This window comes from Pongo pygmaeus, chromosome 11, assembly GCF_028885625.2.
Source record: "Pongo pygmaeus isolate AG05252 chromosome 11, NHGRI_mPonPyg2-v2.0_pri, whole genome shotgun sequence".
Taxonomy (NCBI): domain Eukaryota; kingdom Metazoa; phylum Chordata; class Mammalia; order Primates; family Hominidae; genus Pongo; species Pongo pygmaeus.
This window is the reverse complement of record NC_072384.2, coordinates 26,988,458-27,001,811: the sequence shown is the minus strand read 5'-3', so window position 1 is coordinate 27,001,811 and position 13,354 is coordinate 26,988,458. Positions and strand designations below refer to the sequence as shown.

Sequence of the window (13,354 nt, the reverse complement as noted above, 5' to 3'; positions counted from 1 at the left end):
TTGACACTACTCTGTCATCACTGTCTTTTAAGAAAAGGTTGGCCGGGTGTGGTGGCTCATGCCTGTAATCCCAGCACTTTGGGAGGCTGAGGCTGGTGGATCACGAGGTCAGGAGATCGAGACCATCCTGGCTAACATGGTGAAACCCCATCTTTATTAAAAAATACAAAAAAATTAGCCGGGCGTGGTGGGGGGCGCCTGTAGTCCCAGCTACTCAGGAGGCTGAGGCAGGAGAATGGTGTGAACCCAGGAGGTGGAGCTTGCAGTGAGCCGAGATCGCGCCACTGCACTCCAGCCTGGGTGACAGAGCGAGACTCCGTCTCAAAAAAAAAAAAAAAAAGAAAAGAAAAGGTCATGGTGTGTTCCTCATTTATTTGTTTATTTATTCACCAAATAAATATATGTTTTTGAAAACTAGTGGTAGGCTTTGCATGAGCAATGAAGAATACAGATCACAAAGAGACAACTACAATAACTGGAGAAATTCTGGAGGTGAGGTGTTAGGAAAGGCTGTCTGGAAGAAGTGCTGAGCTCACTGAGGCCTCAAAGATAAGGAGGTGCTCTGTGGGGGCAGTGTGGGTGGCACCATGGCAGGCAATGGAAAGGGGTGCACGAGAAACCCAAGCTTTGGTCCCTGCCTTTCAGAAACTCAAAATTAAGTTAAAAGGTAAAGTTAAGTCAAAATTGAATTAAAAACCATGTCCTATGACATGGTTAAGAAACAATGTCAAGTACTAGCTACTCAGTGTCCAAATGGATGAAATAGATTTTAAAAGCTAAAGAATTCCCACAGCGTTCAGGATGAGGGTCTCTTCATCTAAATCTTCCCTTTTAAATATATCTATTTATTCCTTCTCCTGAGGAAGTGAGTTCCCCATTACTAGAGGTATTCAAACAGGTCTGGAGGGCCACTTATTAATAAGGTTGAGTGGCCAGGAGAGCAGGCAGAATCATATACAAGAGAGAACAGTGTTTTCTAAGTTGACGATTTTTTTTTCCTAAAATTTCTATATGTACTTCAATGGCCAAATACCTTTCTCACGATTGTTGCTATGCCATAACTCCAATGGTGTTGTTATTTATACACTGTTTTAATTAAATAGCTATATTTAAAAGGGAAGCTGGTGCAGATCTATGTCTATGATATAACCTCTAATATTTAAGTGAAAATAGTAAGGTGTAAAAAAGTGTGATGGATCCCATTATTTGTGTGAAAAGTTGCATTTATATTGATACATACTTGTTAGTGAATGAACTATTGCTAGAAAGTACAAAACAAGCTGATAACACTGGTTGCCACTGGGGCGGGATGCTGACATACTAGGGCACATACATGTTATTTATTGAAAAAATAGAATGAAAATCATTTAAAAAATCAGTATCAATTCCACACCTATTTTGTAAATTTGCATGTATGCCATATGTCCCAAAAAGAAGGCTTGAGTAGTAAACACCTGCCTTTCTTTATTTTCCTGTATTCTCCAAAATTTCTACAGGGAATATGTACATGATTTTTAATTTAAAAATTGCATTAAATGATACTATCAGATAATAGGGAATAAGGCAGTCAGGGTTAAGAGGTGGGAGGAGGTAGCAAGAGCTATGCACAGCTTAGAGAGCAGGGATGGGGAAAACACTAAGGCTGGGATGAGGGGATATCTGGGGTTTGTGATCTGGAAAAGAGGTTTGGCCTGATGGGGAAAGGTTGGACCAGCAATCAGGAGCAAAGAATCCCAAGGGGATCAGAGATTGACTTAGATTCCTCCAGTGAGGGGATGAGAGCTTGGGAAGGGCTTTCGCTGGAGGAGTCCTGGAGACAGAGAGCAGGGTCACACCTGAGCAAAGGGAACCAGCAGGCTGGAGGAGGCCTAGGGTATAGAACCAAGATGGAGCCAAGCTGGTGGTGATGAGTGCCAAAGGGTTATCTGGGCCACCGAGTTGCACAATCCCGGGAGGCACCTTCTACTTGCAATTGTACATACAACTAAATGGCTGAACATGGCTGCCATGGTTGGGACCCAGGAGGGGTACTGGGTGGGTTGAGGGAAGGCAGGCTCAGTCAGGTGACTCCCAGAGGTGAGAGTTGAGAAAAGGCAGGATGGAGGTAGGGGATTAGGAAGGGCTCTACATTGGGATGAGCTGCAGTCTAGGAGATGTAGGGGCAGGTGGCTAGTCAGGGAAGATCTGGCTTGGGCAATCTTCTGTCCCAATTGCAGCAGGTTGGGTGGGCTGCCTTCCTGATGTGGAACATGACCATGGTGTACCTGCAGGCAAGCTCTTAGCAAATGAAGTCGGGGTGTTATCTGAGAATTGCTTAATCCTCCCCATTCCAGTGGGGGCAGGCATGTTACACCTTAGGAAATGTTGGCTGGGGTTAAGGTGGGACTAGATAGCCTCATTGGTCATGCAGCACCAGTAGATGTAGGATTCTAAGCAGCTGAGAAGCGCTAACTTGCTGGAGTGGTTGAGGTAGAGGGAGGGCTCACGGTTTCTGGAGAGAGGGCCCATGGTTTCCGGAGGCAGAGGTGACAAAAGTGAAAGAGATCTATGGAAGGGAGGGTAACCTCTAAAAATTGATGCATTGAATCTATGCATGATGCCCTCATAGGAAGGGTGGTGGGCAACAGGGAGGAAACAAACATAGTCATCATTTTCCTTGACCTCATGGTCATTCAGCAGGTCCTGCTAGGTGGAATTTAATGTAATCAACTTCGCCTTCCACCTTGTCCCATACTAATGAAAATTCCAGTTCATATAAAGCATTTCTCCAAGACAGCCTTATTGGTCTCCTTGGAAAGGAATATCAGGCCTCTTAGAAACCTTAAATTTAAGATTCTAAAAACATTCTTTTCCATAGTTCTGAAAATCTACCACTGTATTTATTTCTCTCTTTGTTTAGGAATCCATCAGAGACATGTATTTCCTTCCCCTTTCAGACTAGGCAACAAGGAGACAGGCTTTTCTTTTCCCTAATTTCCCTTAGAAGAAAATGACATTTGCCTATACAGTTCTATTTTTTTTTCTTTTGGTTTTTAATTATAAAAAGCTTCTAGCAGCTGATTTATTATATAGGGAACAAATTGTGTCTTTGAGACCCACTTCACTGTAATTACTTGAGTTAGCACTGCAGATATCTACGCAGGGGCCAGCAGTCAAATTTGACTCAGAATAGATAATACACGGACTGCTATTAAGTTTAATGTAGATTAATGTGAGTTGCTTCCCTTTGCACGTATGTGTGCAGGTACCAATAATTAAGATTAATTTCCACTAGGTAGAATGGCCTTCATTGTGCACAGTGCCAGAAAATGCTTCTTTAATAGCTGTTAATTGGATATATTTGCTTTGATGGTGAAATCCTGATTAGTCTTGTTACCCTGAAAACTCCCCTCCTCGCTCCTTCTCCCCGCCCCCACCTACTCTTTAGGAGAAGAATAGATTGACAGTCTTCTTCCCCTAAAGCAGAGTCAGAGCTTTGGAGGTGATGAGCTCTTTTGCACTCTCCTATGTAAAGCCATGTTGTGCAGTCCATTTTCCAGCAAATCAGTCATAGCTACTTCTACTTACTGAGAGCTGACTATGTGCTCGCTGCTTTATTTTCATGTTCATTCTGAACAACACCACTGTGGGGTGGAAATCACCACTCTGTTTGTTCAAATGAAGATATTGAGTTTTAGCAACGTTAAGGCACTTGTTCCAGGCCACAAGCTGGGAAATGATAGAATGAAAATTTCAGTCCAATCACTTTCTGGTAAATACATCAGAATTTTAAAAATTGCCAAGATGAGCCATTATCTTATCGGCACTGTTCTTTTTCATTTTCCTGTTTTTCTGCAGGTCTCAGAGCCCACACTGAAGCACCATTTCCCCTCCCTACCCCAGATCTCTCCTCACTATAATTCCCCTCCCTGCTGCCCTGATGGTTCACAGCCACTTAGAAATAAAGTGGAAGGCTTCAGAGTTGGTCAGAAGCACAAAGCACTTGCCTGGAAATTTCCTCAATAGGTCCCAAAGGCTAACTTATGGAAGGGAAAGTTGTAAAATGGTGATAGTTGTAGAAAGGGTTTCTCCTTAGCAGTAATGCCCTTCCCCATTCCCGTTCCACCACAGGAACTTCCTTTCTTATATATTCAAGTTTTTTTTGCATCAAAAGCAAAGCTCCTGGCAGCAGCAATCAAGAACCAGGTTCTACTGGCCAAGTCAGATGGTGAAGGGATGAAGCTGAGGGAACCACATGAGGAGAGAAGGCTCTCAGATAAACTTTGCCTCTCTTGATTTTGCTCCAGGTTGGCAGAGCCTGAGGTTGGCAGACCTGAGGCGTGGTTTGAGGCACCCAGTGGGTGTTGGCTGACCTCACAGGGCTCCGTGGAAGGACTGTGTGTTTTTCTGCCCGGGACAGCTGAGTTGGCATCTTGCCTCTGTCACAGATGAGCTGTGTGACCTTAGTCAGCTTACTCAACCCCTCTGAGCCTCAGTTTCCTTTCTTCCATTGCCATCTGATTCACAGATTTTTCATTTTCCCAGAGGAAATGAGATCATCTTTATTATATTTAATGCAGGATTTGATAACTTTAATGAATACCATTTCCCTTTCTATTTGTAGAAGCTGCAGCCCTCTTGATGAGTTTAAGAGGAAGTAACAACCTTCATAAAATATTTTCCTGGAGGAGCTGAATTTGCACTGACAACACTGGGTAGAAAAAATTTTCTCTAGATCTCTTTCAGGAGATTCACTGAAATCCTTCCTCATCTATAAATTTAGAAAAGAGACTCAGTCATGGGGGTTCCAGTGGCATTTTGAATGGGCAATTCATCATTGCATGGGACTGTCCCACACATTAGAATACAATTTAGAACCTTCTCTGCCCACTAACTACCCACAGCACCCTCAGTCACTGCAACAACTCACTGTGACTTGTCTGAGTGCCCTCCGGGGAGATCCTATGCCCCACCCCAACTGATAACCACTAGCTGAGTCTCCTAGTTCTAACATTCCTCCTGGCACCCTGCGCCCCTTTCCCTGGAGTGTGAGGGCACCATAAATCAGGCTTGTCCTCTTGCCCACAGCTTCTGATGGTTTGAGGAGGTCACCCATGAACAAAGCCCTGCTGTGCAGCAGTCTCCTGCACAGGTGCAGGCTTCCAGGGCTGGTTTAGCCACCCATCTTCCTTCCTTACCATTGGGTGGTTGATTTCAGCATGGTTCCCAAATCCTTGCTGGCCAAAGAGCATGTGGACCAGAAGAGGTGAAATGCTCTGATCCCTTTCTTGATACTCTGTTCTTCTGTGGCTCTGAGTTGAAAGAGGAGATTTAAGTCTTGTGTCCCTTTTGCACAATGACTTACTTATAGGCTAACTGGCTCCTTTCATCAGGAGTTTAAAGTGCAATTAGAAAAACTATTGTCGATGTTTAGATAACAGGACATGATTTGGGAGCTAAGTCAGGTAGAGGTAATTAATAGTTGTGAAGATTTTTAATTAGGTCTGGATTCTGCTTCCAGAACTCTGTATGTAGATCTCACTACAGTTGTAAGGTGAATATATTTAACTCTATTTTTTTTTTTCCTGATAAAAATATAGCCTGGTATTAGTAGCTCTGCCGATGGAGTCTGGCCAGAGTTTGTGCCTCCTTCTGTCATTTATTAGCTGTATGATATCATGTGAATTACTAAACCTCTTATGGTTCTAGTTTCTCATTTCAAAATGGAGAAAATAAAATCTATCTTGCAGAGGGCTGCTATGAGAACTAAATAAAATAATCTCACAAGGTAACCAATATGATGCCTCACAAATGGTAGGTATATAACTAAGGTATTATTATTAAGAAGAAGGGTTCATAAAGAAGCAAAAATTAGGCCAGGCGTGGTGGCTCACACTTGTAATCCTGGCACATTGGGAGGCTGAGGCGGGTGGATCACCTGAGGTCAGGAGTTCGAGAACAGCCTGACCAATATGATGAAACCCGGTCTCTACTAAAAATACAAAAATTAACCAGGCATGGTGATATGCACCTGTAATCCCAGCTACTCAGGAGGCTGAGACAGGAGGATTGCTTGAACCCAGGAGGCAGAGGTTGTAATGAGCTGAGATCGTGCCATTGCACTCCAGCCTGGGAAATAAGAGTGAAACTCTGTCTCAAATAAATAAATAAATAAATAAGCAAAAATTGTAAGGCCCTAGGATGGGCTTTAAATACAGCAAGATGGGCCAAAGTTGGCGCTGAAAGAAACTTTTGAGAGGTGTATATTGTTTGATCTTGGGACAAAGAGTAAGAGAATATCTGGAATACCGGGAAATCTTCAGGAATGTATAACCTATTCCATCAGAAGTAGTTCTGCTTATGCCTGGCCAGAGAGAGGGAGAGGGATTAGGTTAGTGGTTTTCAGACCTCAGACTGTATGTGTGTGTGTATGGATTGCTGCATGCTCAGCTGCTGGTACACATCAGATGGGCACAGGCATGTGCCAGGCAGGTGTGCTTGTGTCTTGGCCGACCTCTAATTGAGTATGGCTCAAGCAGCCCCTGGTCAAGGGTGAGCTTGTGCAATTTTACCTGAGTGGATGTGTATAGAACTGACTTTTTAAAAGAACTAGTGCAGAATTTTTTCTCCCTAATTAGGCCACATTTACAAGAAGAAATTTGTATACGTCCAAGTATGACCAAAGACACTGGATTCAGAGGTCTACAAACAGACAGGAAACCTAGCAGCAAAAATGGGCATTTTGAGATATTAACATTTGGAACATGATACCTCAGCAATAAGTGGGATTTGGAAGAGTCAGACCTGAGGAGGGCGCACAAGATTAACCTCAGTGCCACAGAGTAATCTCAGAACTAGGTAACTAGGCAGAGCAGGCACTAGTAATTTTGGATTGCGTGAACAGTGGGAATAGTTGAGAGACCATGGTAAGCCCTGAGATCCTGGAGTGGATATTAGCCTGCTCACAGGGGCTTTACGCTGATGTCTGAAGATCATTGCTGAAGGTGGACAACAGCTGCCTCAAAAGGTGCTGAGGCTGACCTTGCTCTTAGAGCTGGACTTCATTTCATCCTATTATTAAGGGGCATTATTCAAACACAAGGTATAGATTGGCATTTCTGCCTTGATTGGGATATTTGTGATGGAAAAACAGGTGGATGGAGAAAAAATGGTTAGGAAGAACAAAGAATGAAAAGAAAGAAATAGATGAATGAAAACTGAATAAAAAATTTAATTGGAAATGCTCTGAGCAGTTATAGCTTTCACACTCAAAAATAGAACTGCAGAGACAGCGAGAGCCCAAAGAGTGCAAGGACCAGGGCGAGGTCCATGAAAGAGAGAGAAAAAACAAAAACAGAAACAAAACTCTTTCACCACACTCAATATGAGCTGGGATGTGCTCAAAGCTAACATAGAAAGACATGCATAATGCCAACTTGGGCACAGTCACAAACCTCTTATATTCTAGTGAAATCATCAAAATGCTTCAAGAAGATAGTTTGAACACAAATTAAAGGGAACATTTCTTTTCTTTCTATTAAATTATGTGGAACATGAGGTGGTTATGGATTGGAGTTATTACTGGGACTAATGGATAGAATTTACATGGAGGCAGGTTTAGCAGGAAATTTATCATTAAGAAGCTGTCCAGCAATGAGGCAGACTTCTTTAGACATCTTGAGCTCCTGGTCATTGAAAATGACCCATCAGGCAGGTGCTGAAAGTGATTTCTGCACCGGGTCAATGGTTGAACCAAAGACCTTGCAATTCTCTGTTTAATTCTTAGGTTTAATATTTCTAGAATCAAGAAAGACTTAGATAAATTCTTATGTGGCAGATCCCATTACAGGTTGTTACTGGAGACTGAAATATGGTATAATACACATTTATGAAATAAGGTCAGGAAGGAAGGAAGGGAAAAAGAAAGGGCACTAACCTGGATTGTGCTTGGACCTGTGCTGAAATTTGTATTGTCTTATTTAATCCTTGCAATTATCTTTTGACGTAGGTGCAATTAGCTTCAGTGTTACAGATAAGGAAAAAGACAGTCAGAGAGGCTAAGTGGCTTGTCTGAGGTGACACAGGAGCACAGATGGATTTTTTTGCCTGATCTTTCTAAAGCCTAGTCCAAGCTCTCTCTGCCATGCCATGTGCCTCCTGAGTGCCCTAGGCTGGTATTCTCCTGCGTGCTGCTGTCCAACTTGGCTCTGGTCGTATGGCTTTTGGGCTTGAAGTGGTGAGACCTACCTTATTTTCTATTGCTATCTAAAGGAATGCCCATCTCCAGGCAGGATGGCGTATTAGTTAGTGAACTGAAATGGAAGTAAGAATGCATTGGCCGTTTTCCTGTTCTGTAAACTGCAAAATGAATACAACTCTCTCCACTCATCCCCTCAACAAATATGTCACCAAAAAAATCATAATTGTGTAATGTTCTATTATTTATAATTTTTGGTAAAGCATTTTGACTTGGGAATCAGAAAACAAGATTCTTGTCCCTGGACCAGATTTTTAGTCCTGCTGAGCCTCCATTGCTTTATTTTAAAAGCATAGAAAAAAAGGAAAAGCTAAATTATCTCTAAGGTCTTTTAAGTTATATATACTTATGTGACATACAATAATATTATATATATTATGTGTGTAAGTCTGTACATATATGTATATGTACTTATGTTAATAGTTAAATCAACATCTACTTATCTACACTAATATCAGCAACAGTGATGTAATTGTCCAATAATCCAAAAACAGAAAATAGTTTAAAATCCAGTGTTTCATTTTGGAGTGCATAATTTAGTGATCTTACTGTAGATTTACTTAGAATAAGGATAGAATAAAATTCTATTTCCTAGTAACACCATAGTTGGTTGATGCAAGTAAGACATCCAGGAGCATTAAAGGAAATTCACTTGGGTTGAAACAAAATCATCTGCAGATTAACGGCCACCAGCTGAGATCTGACTACAGTTCATGTGGAGGCTGGCATCAGACAGGCCCAAGTTTGGGTCCTGACTCTTACATTCCCTGACTAGAATAATCTTAGGCAGGTGATTTAACTTTTTTGACTCTGTATCCTTACTGGAAAGTGGAGATAATAGTACCTATCTCTCAGGATTGTTGAGGGCAACAATCGTGCAAGTATGGGGCCTGACACAGGTTGGTGCTTCACAGACGGTAGCCATATTGGCATGCAAGACCTTCCTGGTCATCCACACTCCTGCCCTCAAGGACAAGGTCAGTCTTGCTTCTCTTAGGTCAGCATGCTGTCTGGGAGTGCAGAGGCGTTTGCCAACCATTTGCGTGAGGGGCAAGGACATCTTGACCATAGAAATGAAAGTCTCTAAAATGTGGCTCCTGGAAAAGCCATTCCCATTTGCTTTCCACCATGCTCATAAGGAGTCAGGGGATTTTCGTCATCCCTGTAAATTAGCCTCCAGTCACCAAACTTTAGCCGTCTCTTGCTATAGCAGGCCAATGCCTGGAGTACCCTGGCCAGCTCTCCAGCTAGGAGGGGGTTAAAACCAACATTTGCAGATAAAGAGGTAAACATATTTACATTCCTCTCTTCACACTTTGTGCATATGTCATGCAGTGAATAGTTTTAGAGGTCTGTTTGTACTATCTTTCCAGAATTTTTACACTCTGGAGGACACAAAATCTCTATAAAGTGACTTATTGAAATAGAAGCAGATTGGTAAAACCGTTTCCCTCTTATGAACTGTGAAGAATGAACCTCTAAATGAAATCAGGAAGGAACTGGACAGAATCTTGTTTAATGGTCTGACAAAATGAATCACAACGATTCCAGACATCCATCACTGCGAAAAGGGGACCACAAATGATCTGTGAACCACTATATATTGATTACCCATGTAGTACAAGTGTCGGATTTAATGTTCACACACCATAGAGAGGCGGCAGGGACAGATGGTGCCTTAACTCTTCTTTGATAGATTTTAATGGTGAAATATTGATTTCTATCTGGCCAAGGCCTGCTGTTAGGGGCCAAAGTCATTTGTTGGGTATTGCCGGACACCCAGTTGGCCCAGCGTAATCAATCATTTTTGGCAAGGCAGGTGAAAATCCAGAGAGAAGCACCTTGGAACCCAAACTGGAGCGTGATGTGTCTGAGTCCAGCCACCTAGAGAAAGAGAGAGAGAGAGAGGACTCTTGGAGATTGAGCTTGTAAAGAATTATTAATGATAAGACATGTTTACTGAGGAGAGTCGCAGCGAATCAGAGCTGACATGAAATAGTCTGGGAGCCGCGTGGAGAAAATGAGCCTCTTGCTAAGAGGGACTATATTTTATTTAAACATCCTTCTAAGGCTGAGAACTCAGGTAATCTGTTGTGTTACAAGCCACTGGCTGTTCTTGCTATCCAGAGAGATAACACTGAGGCGCTAATAGGAACACATCAATCACAATCAGGCTGCAATTCCAGCGGTGTCTCGTCCTCCCAGCTCCTCTTTAAGCTCCTTAATAATGGTGATAACATAGTTGGGGGCCTGCTGAAAGGGGCTCTCCCCTCTGAGGGTCATATTCATAAAGTGAATAGCTTGCCAAGTCAGCATCCAGGGAACGGGATCTATGCTGGGGGACTTGTGTGCAGAAGGAGAGGGAGGGGCGTGGACCAGCTGGGGAGGGTTGGACTCCAACAGGAGAATTTTCTGTCATCTGTTGGTCCCTGGGTTTTGTGATGTCACTCCTGCCTCCTTCCTAAGAAAGGGGTGTGAGTGTGCATATTATATGTCATTATTAAACAGCAAGAATCATTTTCTTGGGCTGCTTATAAAATGGTTTAGAAGGCAATTCCCAAATGGAACCCTCAACATGTTCTGAGTGATGACAACCTCATGGGAATAAGTGTGTGGCTTCCCTGGAAGATTCTGGTGCAAGATATGTCAGGAGGGTAGGGATGGGTGGGGGAAGGGGCCCTCCTAGTCTCTGCAGCTCTGTGTCAGCCTCTAACCTATCACCCTCAAGGTTAAGCATCTATTTACTTGTTTGACTCATCCATAGGTGATGAGTTCTTGAGGGTGGCCATTGTGCCTAATTAATTATTGTATCCTCAGTACCCTAGCATATGGCCTAGGGACTCACAAGATGCTCAATACATGAATATGTATTGAGCTGAATATACAAGTGCAGGCAGGTGTTCATGTTAAAAAGAAGTCAGACATACTTCCTTGCACCTTTTGACTGTTCACGAACATGTGTGTGTTATGCATGTACAGAAATATATAAATTCATAATAGAATGCACTGACCTTATGAAGACATGCAACACATTTTATATCTACTTGTGTGATTTACTCTTTATGAAACAGCATAACTTAATGTGTGATAGACTGGACTCTAGAGCCAGACTGCTTGGATTCAAATCCTGGCCCCACCACTTATTGGAAGATGACTTTGGGCAAGCTGCTTCAAACTTTTGTGCCTCAGTTATCTCATCTGTAAAGTGGGGACAATAACAGTACCTACATTTTGAGGATTAAATGAGTTATTAGATGTGAAGCATTAATAGCAGTTCCCTGGAAACATAAGTATAAATATTTTATGTTATATATTATGCTTAAATTATATATCTGGTCATGGTATTATATTCAAAATATTTACATAAATGAATGCATATATATGTGTGTGTGTATATATATATACACATATACATATATGTGTATGTGTGTGTGTATATATATATATATATATATGCATGGAAAGCCTTTACATCGTTGGTATTAGGAATCCCAACAAGTATTTGCCTTGTTCTCTTTGATACAGCAAACCCCGTGCTTAGAGCAGTACGTTTATCTTGGTGGCGCTTTGGTGGGATGGTGGATATTTTGATTCATGGTAAATTTGTGTACTCTTACGCTATTTCATGTTGGGGCGTCAGTGGTCTGTACACTTGCCTGACTGTATTTATCTACCAAAACCTGTAAGTGTGTGTCTCTAGCTAAACAAGTGTATATATTGATACTCATATACAAAGGCGCTGCAGGACAGGAGGAGCCCAGCTTTGTGGACGGCCCAGCTGTGCAACCTGCCCCAAGATGTGAGCCTGCAGGCGGCAGATTCCGCTTAGATTATCTTGCTTACCTAATGATTTTTGCTTCACTGCCTTGCTCGATTGTGTTCACCAGGACGGCAAGCTATTAAAATGTCAAGGCACATTGAATTGTTGTTATCCAGGAGAGAGACCTTTCCAATCAACCTGTGTTGTGGGGGTTGCAAAAACTTCCTCCGAGAAAGCGATTGGAGAGAGGCTTTATGGCTTTTTTACATAGATGGGGGTGAGCAGGGAGGTTGAGAGAGGGCACGGCGGGGGAGGGGGAGGAGGGGGCGTGGGGGAGAGAGGTGGGGCAGGAGCCCGGGTTTATGGCAGCTGGAGTGTGCTAATTAAAATGCCATCTTCTCAAACAGGTATTGGTGGCTTCTTGCCTTTCCATTTATGGATAACTGCAATATGGCCTTGCTGTTTGGTTTAAAAAAGGGAGAGGGGGAGGTGACTCACAGCGGGCAGTGGCAGTGGGAGCTGCAGTGCTGAGGATCAGGGTGGGGTATAAGGAGCAATTGTAAGGCAGAAACACCAAGGAGTTATATCCCTGATGTATTGACAGGAAGGGCTAGAGAAAGAAACAAAAACAAAGACTTCCTTGGCCCTGCGCCTGTCCAGGCTCTGCTAAGAGCCACGTTCCCTGCATACAAGCGTTGGCGGGCCTTTCTGGGTGACAGTGCTGAGCTGCGGCTGCAGTGTCACCAAGCGGCACCTCGGCCCCGGCCCCGCCCGCGCCAGCTGGGACAGTCTGGAGACCTTCTTTTCATACCGTCAAGTCTCATTTTGCCAAGGATTTATTTTTCTTCGGGGAGAGAGGGAGAGCGGGGGCAAAGGATGTTCTCTTAAAGTATCCACCGATCAGAGCCGCTGAAGCCTCCAACCAGAAACTCAAACTTCCCTGGATTGACTTTTCCCTTTTGTTCACATCATCTCACAAATATTTGGCTTTCCCCGGCCACGTCTGTTCTATTTCTGCTTTGGAGAGATGGCTTTGTTTTTGCTTGCGTGCGGTTCTGCGAGGAGCTCCACGATCCCGCCCCCCTGGCAGGGCAGCACCTACCGGCGGCGCGAACTCGGCTGCTGTGGGCTGCTGCGCGCTCTCGCCTTTTGTCAGTTTCATCAGCCGGCGTTTCAGCTGCGCGCGCGCATGCGCCCGCCCACTCCTCCGCCAGTTCCGGGCTTGCATCCCCGCCAGTCTCCCGCGCCCGTGGTTCTCAAGTTCCTCGCCCTTCTAGCCCGCGCTGCACCCTCCCCAGTTCACCGCTTTATTTTCTCGTTGTTGGCGCATCCCGTTCTTCCGGCCTAAACCAAATCTC

At 43.5% G+C, this 13,354-nt stretch overlaps 1 long non-coding RNA gene across 1 annotated transcript; it reads right to left on the bottom strand.

Moving 5' to 3' along the window:
- Window positions 1-9,719: 9,719 nt before the first annotated feature.
- LOC129031790 (uncharacterized) lies at window positions 9,720-13,149 on the bottom strand. The gene is made up of 2 exons (XR_008501128.1): window positions 12,080-13,149; window positions 9,720-10,120 (listed from the first exon to the last, which is right to left on the bottom strand). It is a non-coding gene; the product is annotated as an uncharacterized LOC129031790 (long non-coding RNA).
- Between the last annotated feature and the right edge of the window lie 205 nt (window positions 13,150-13,354).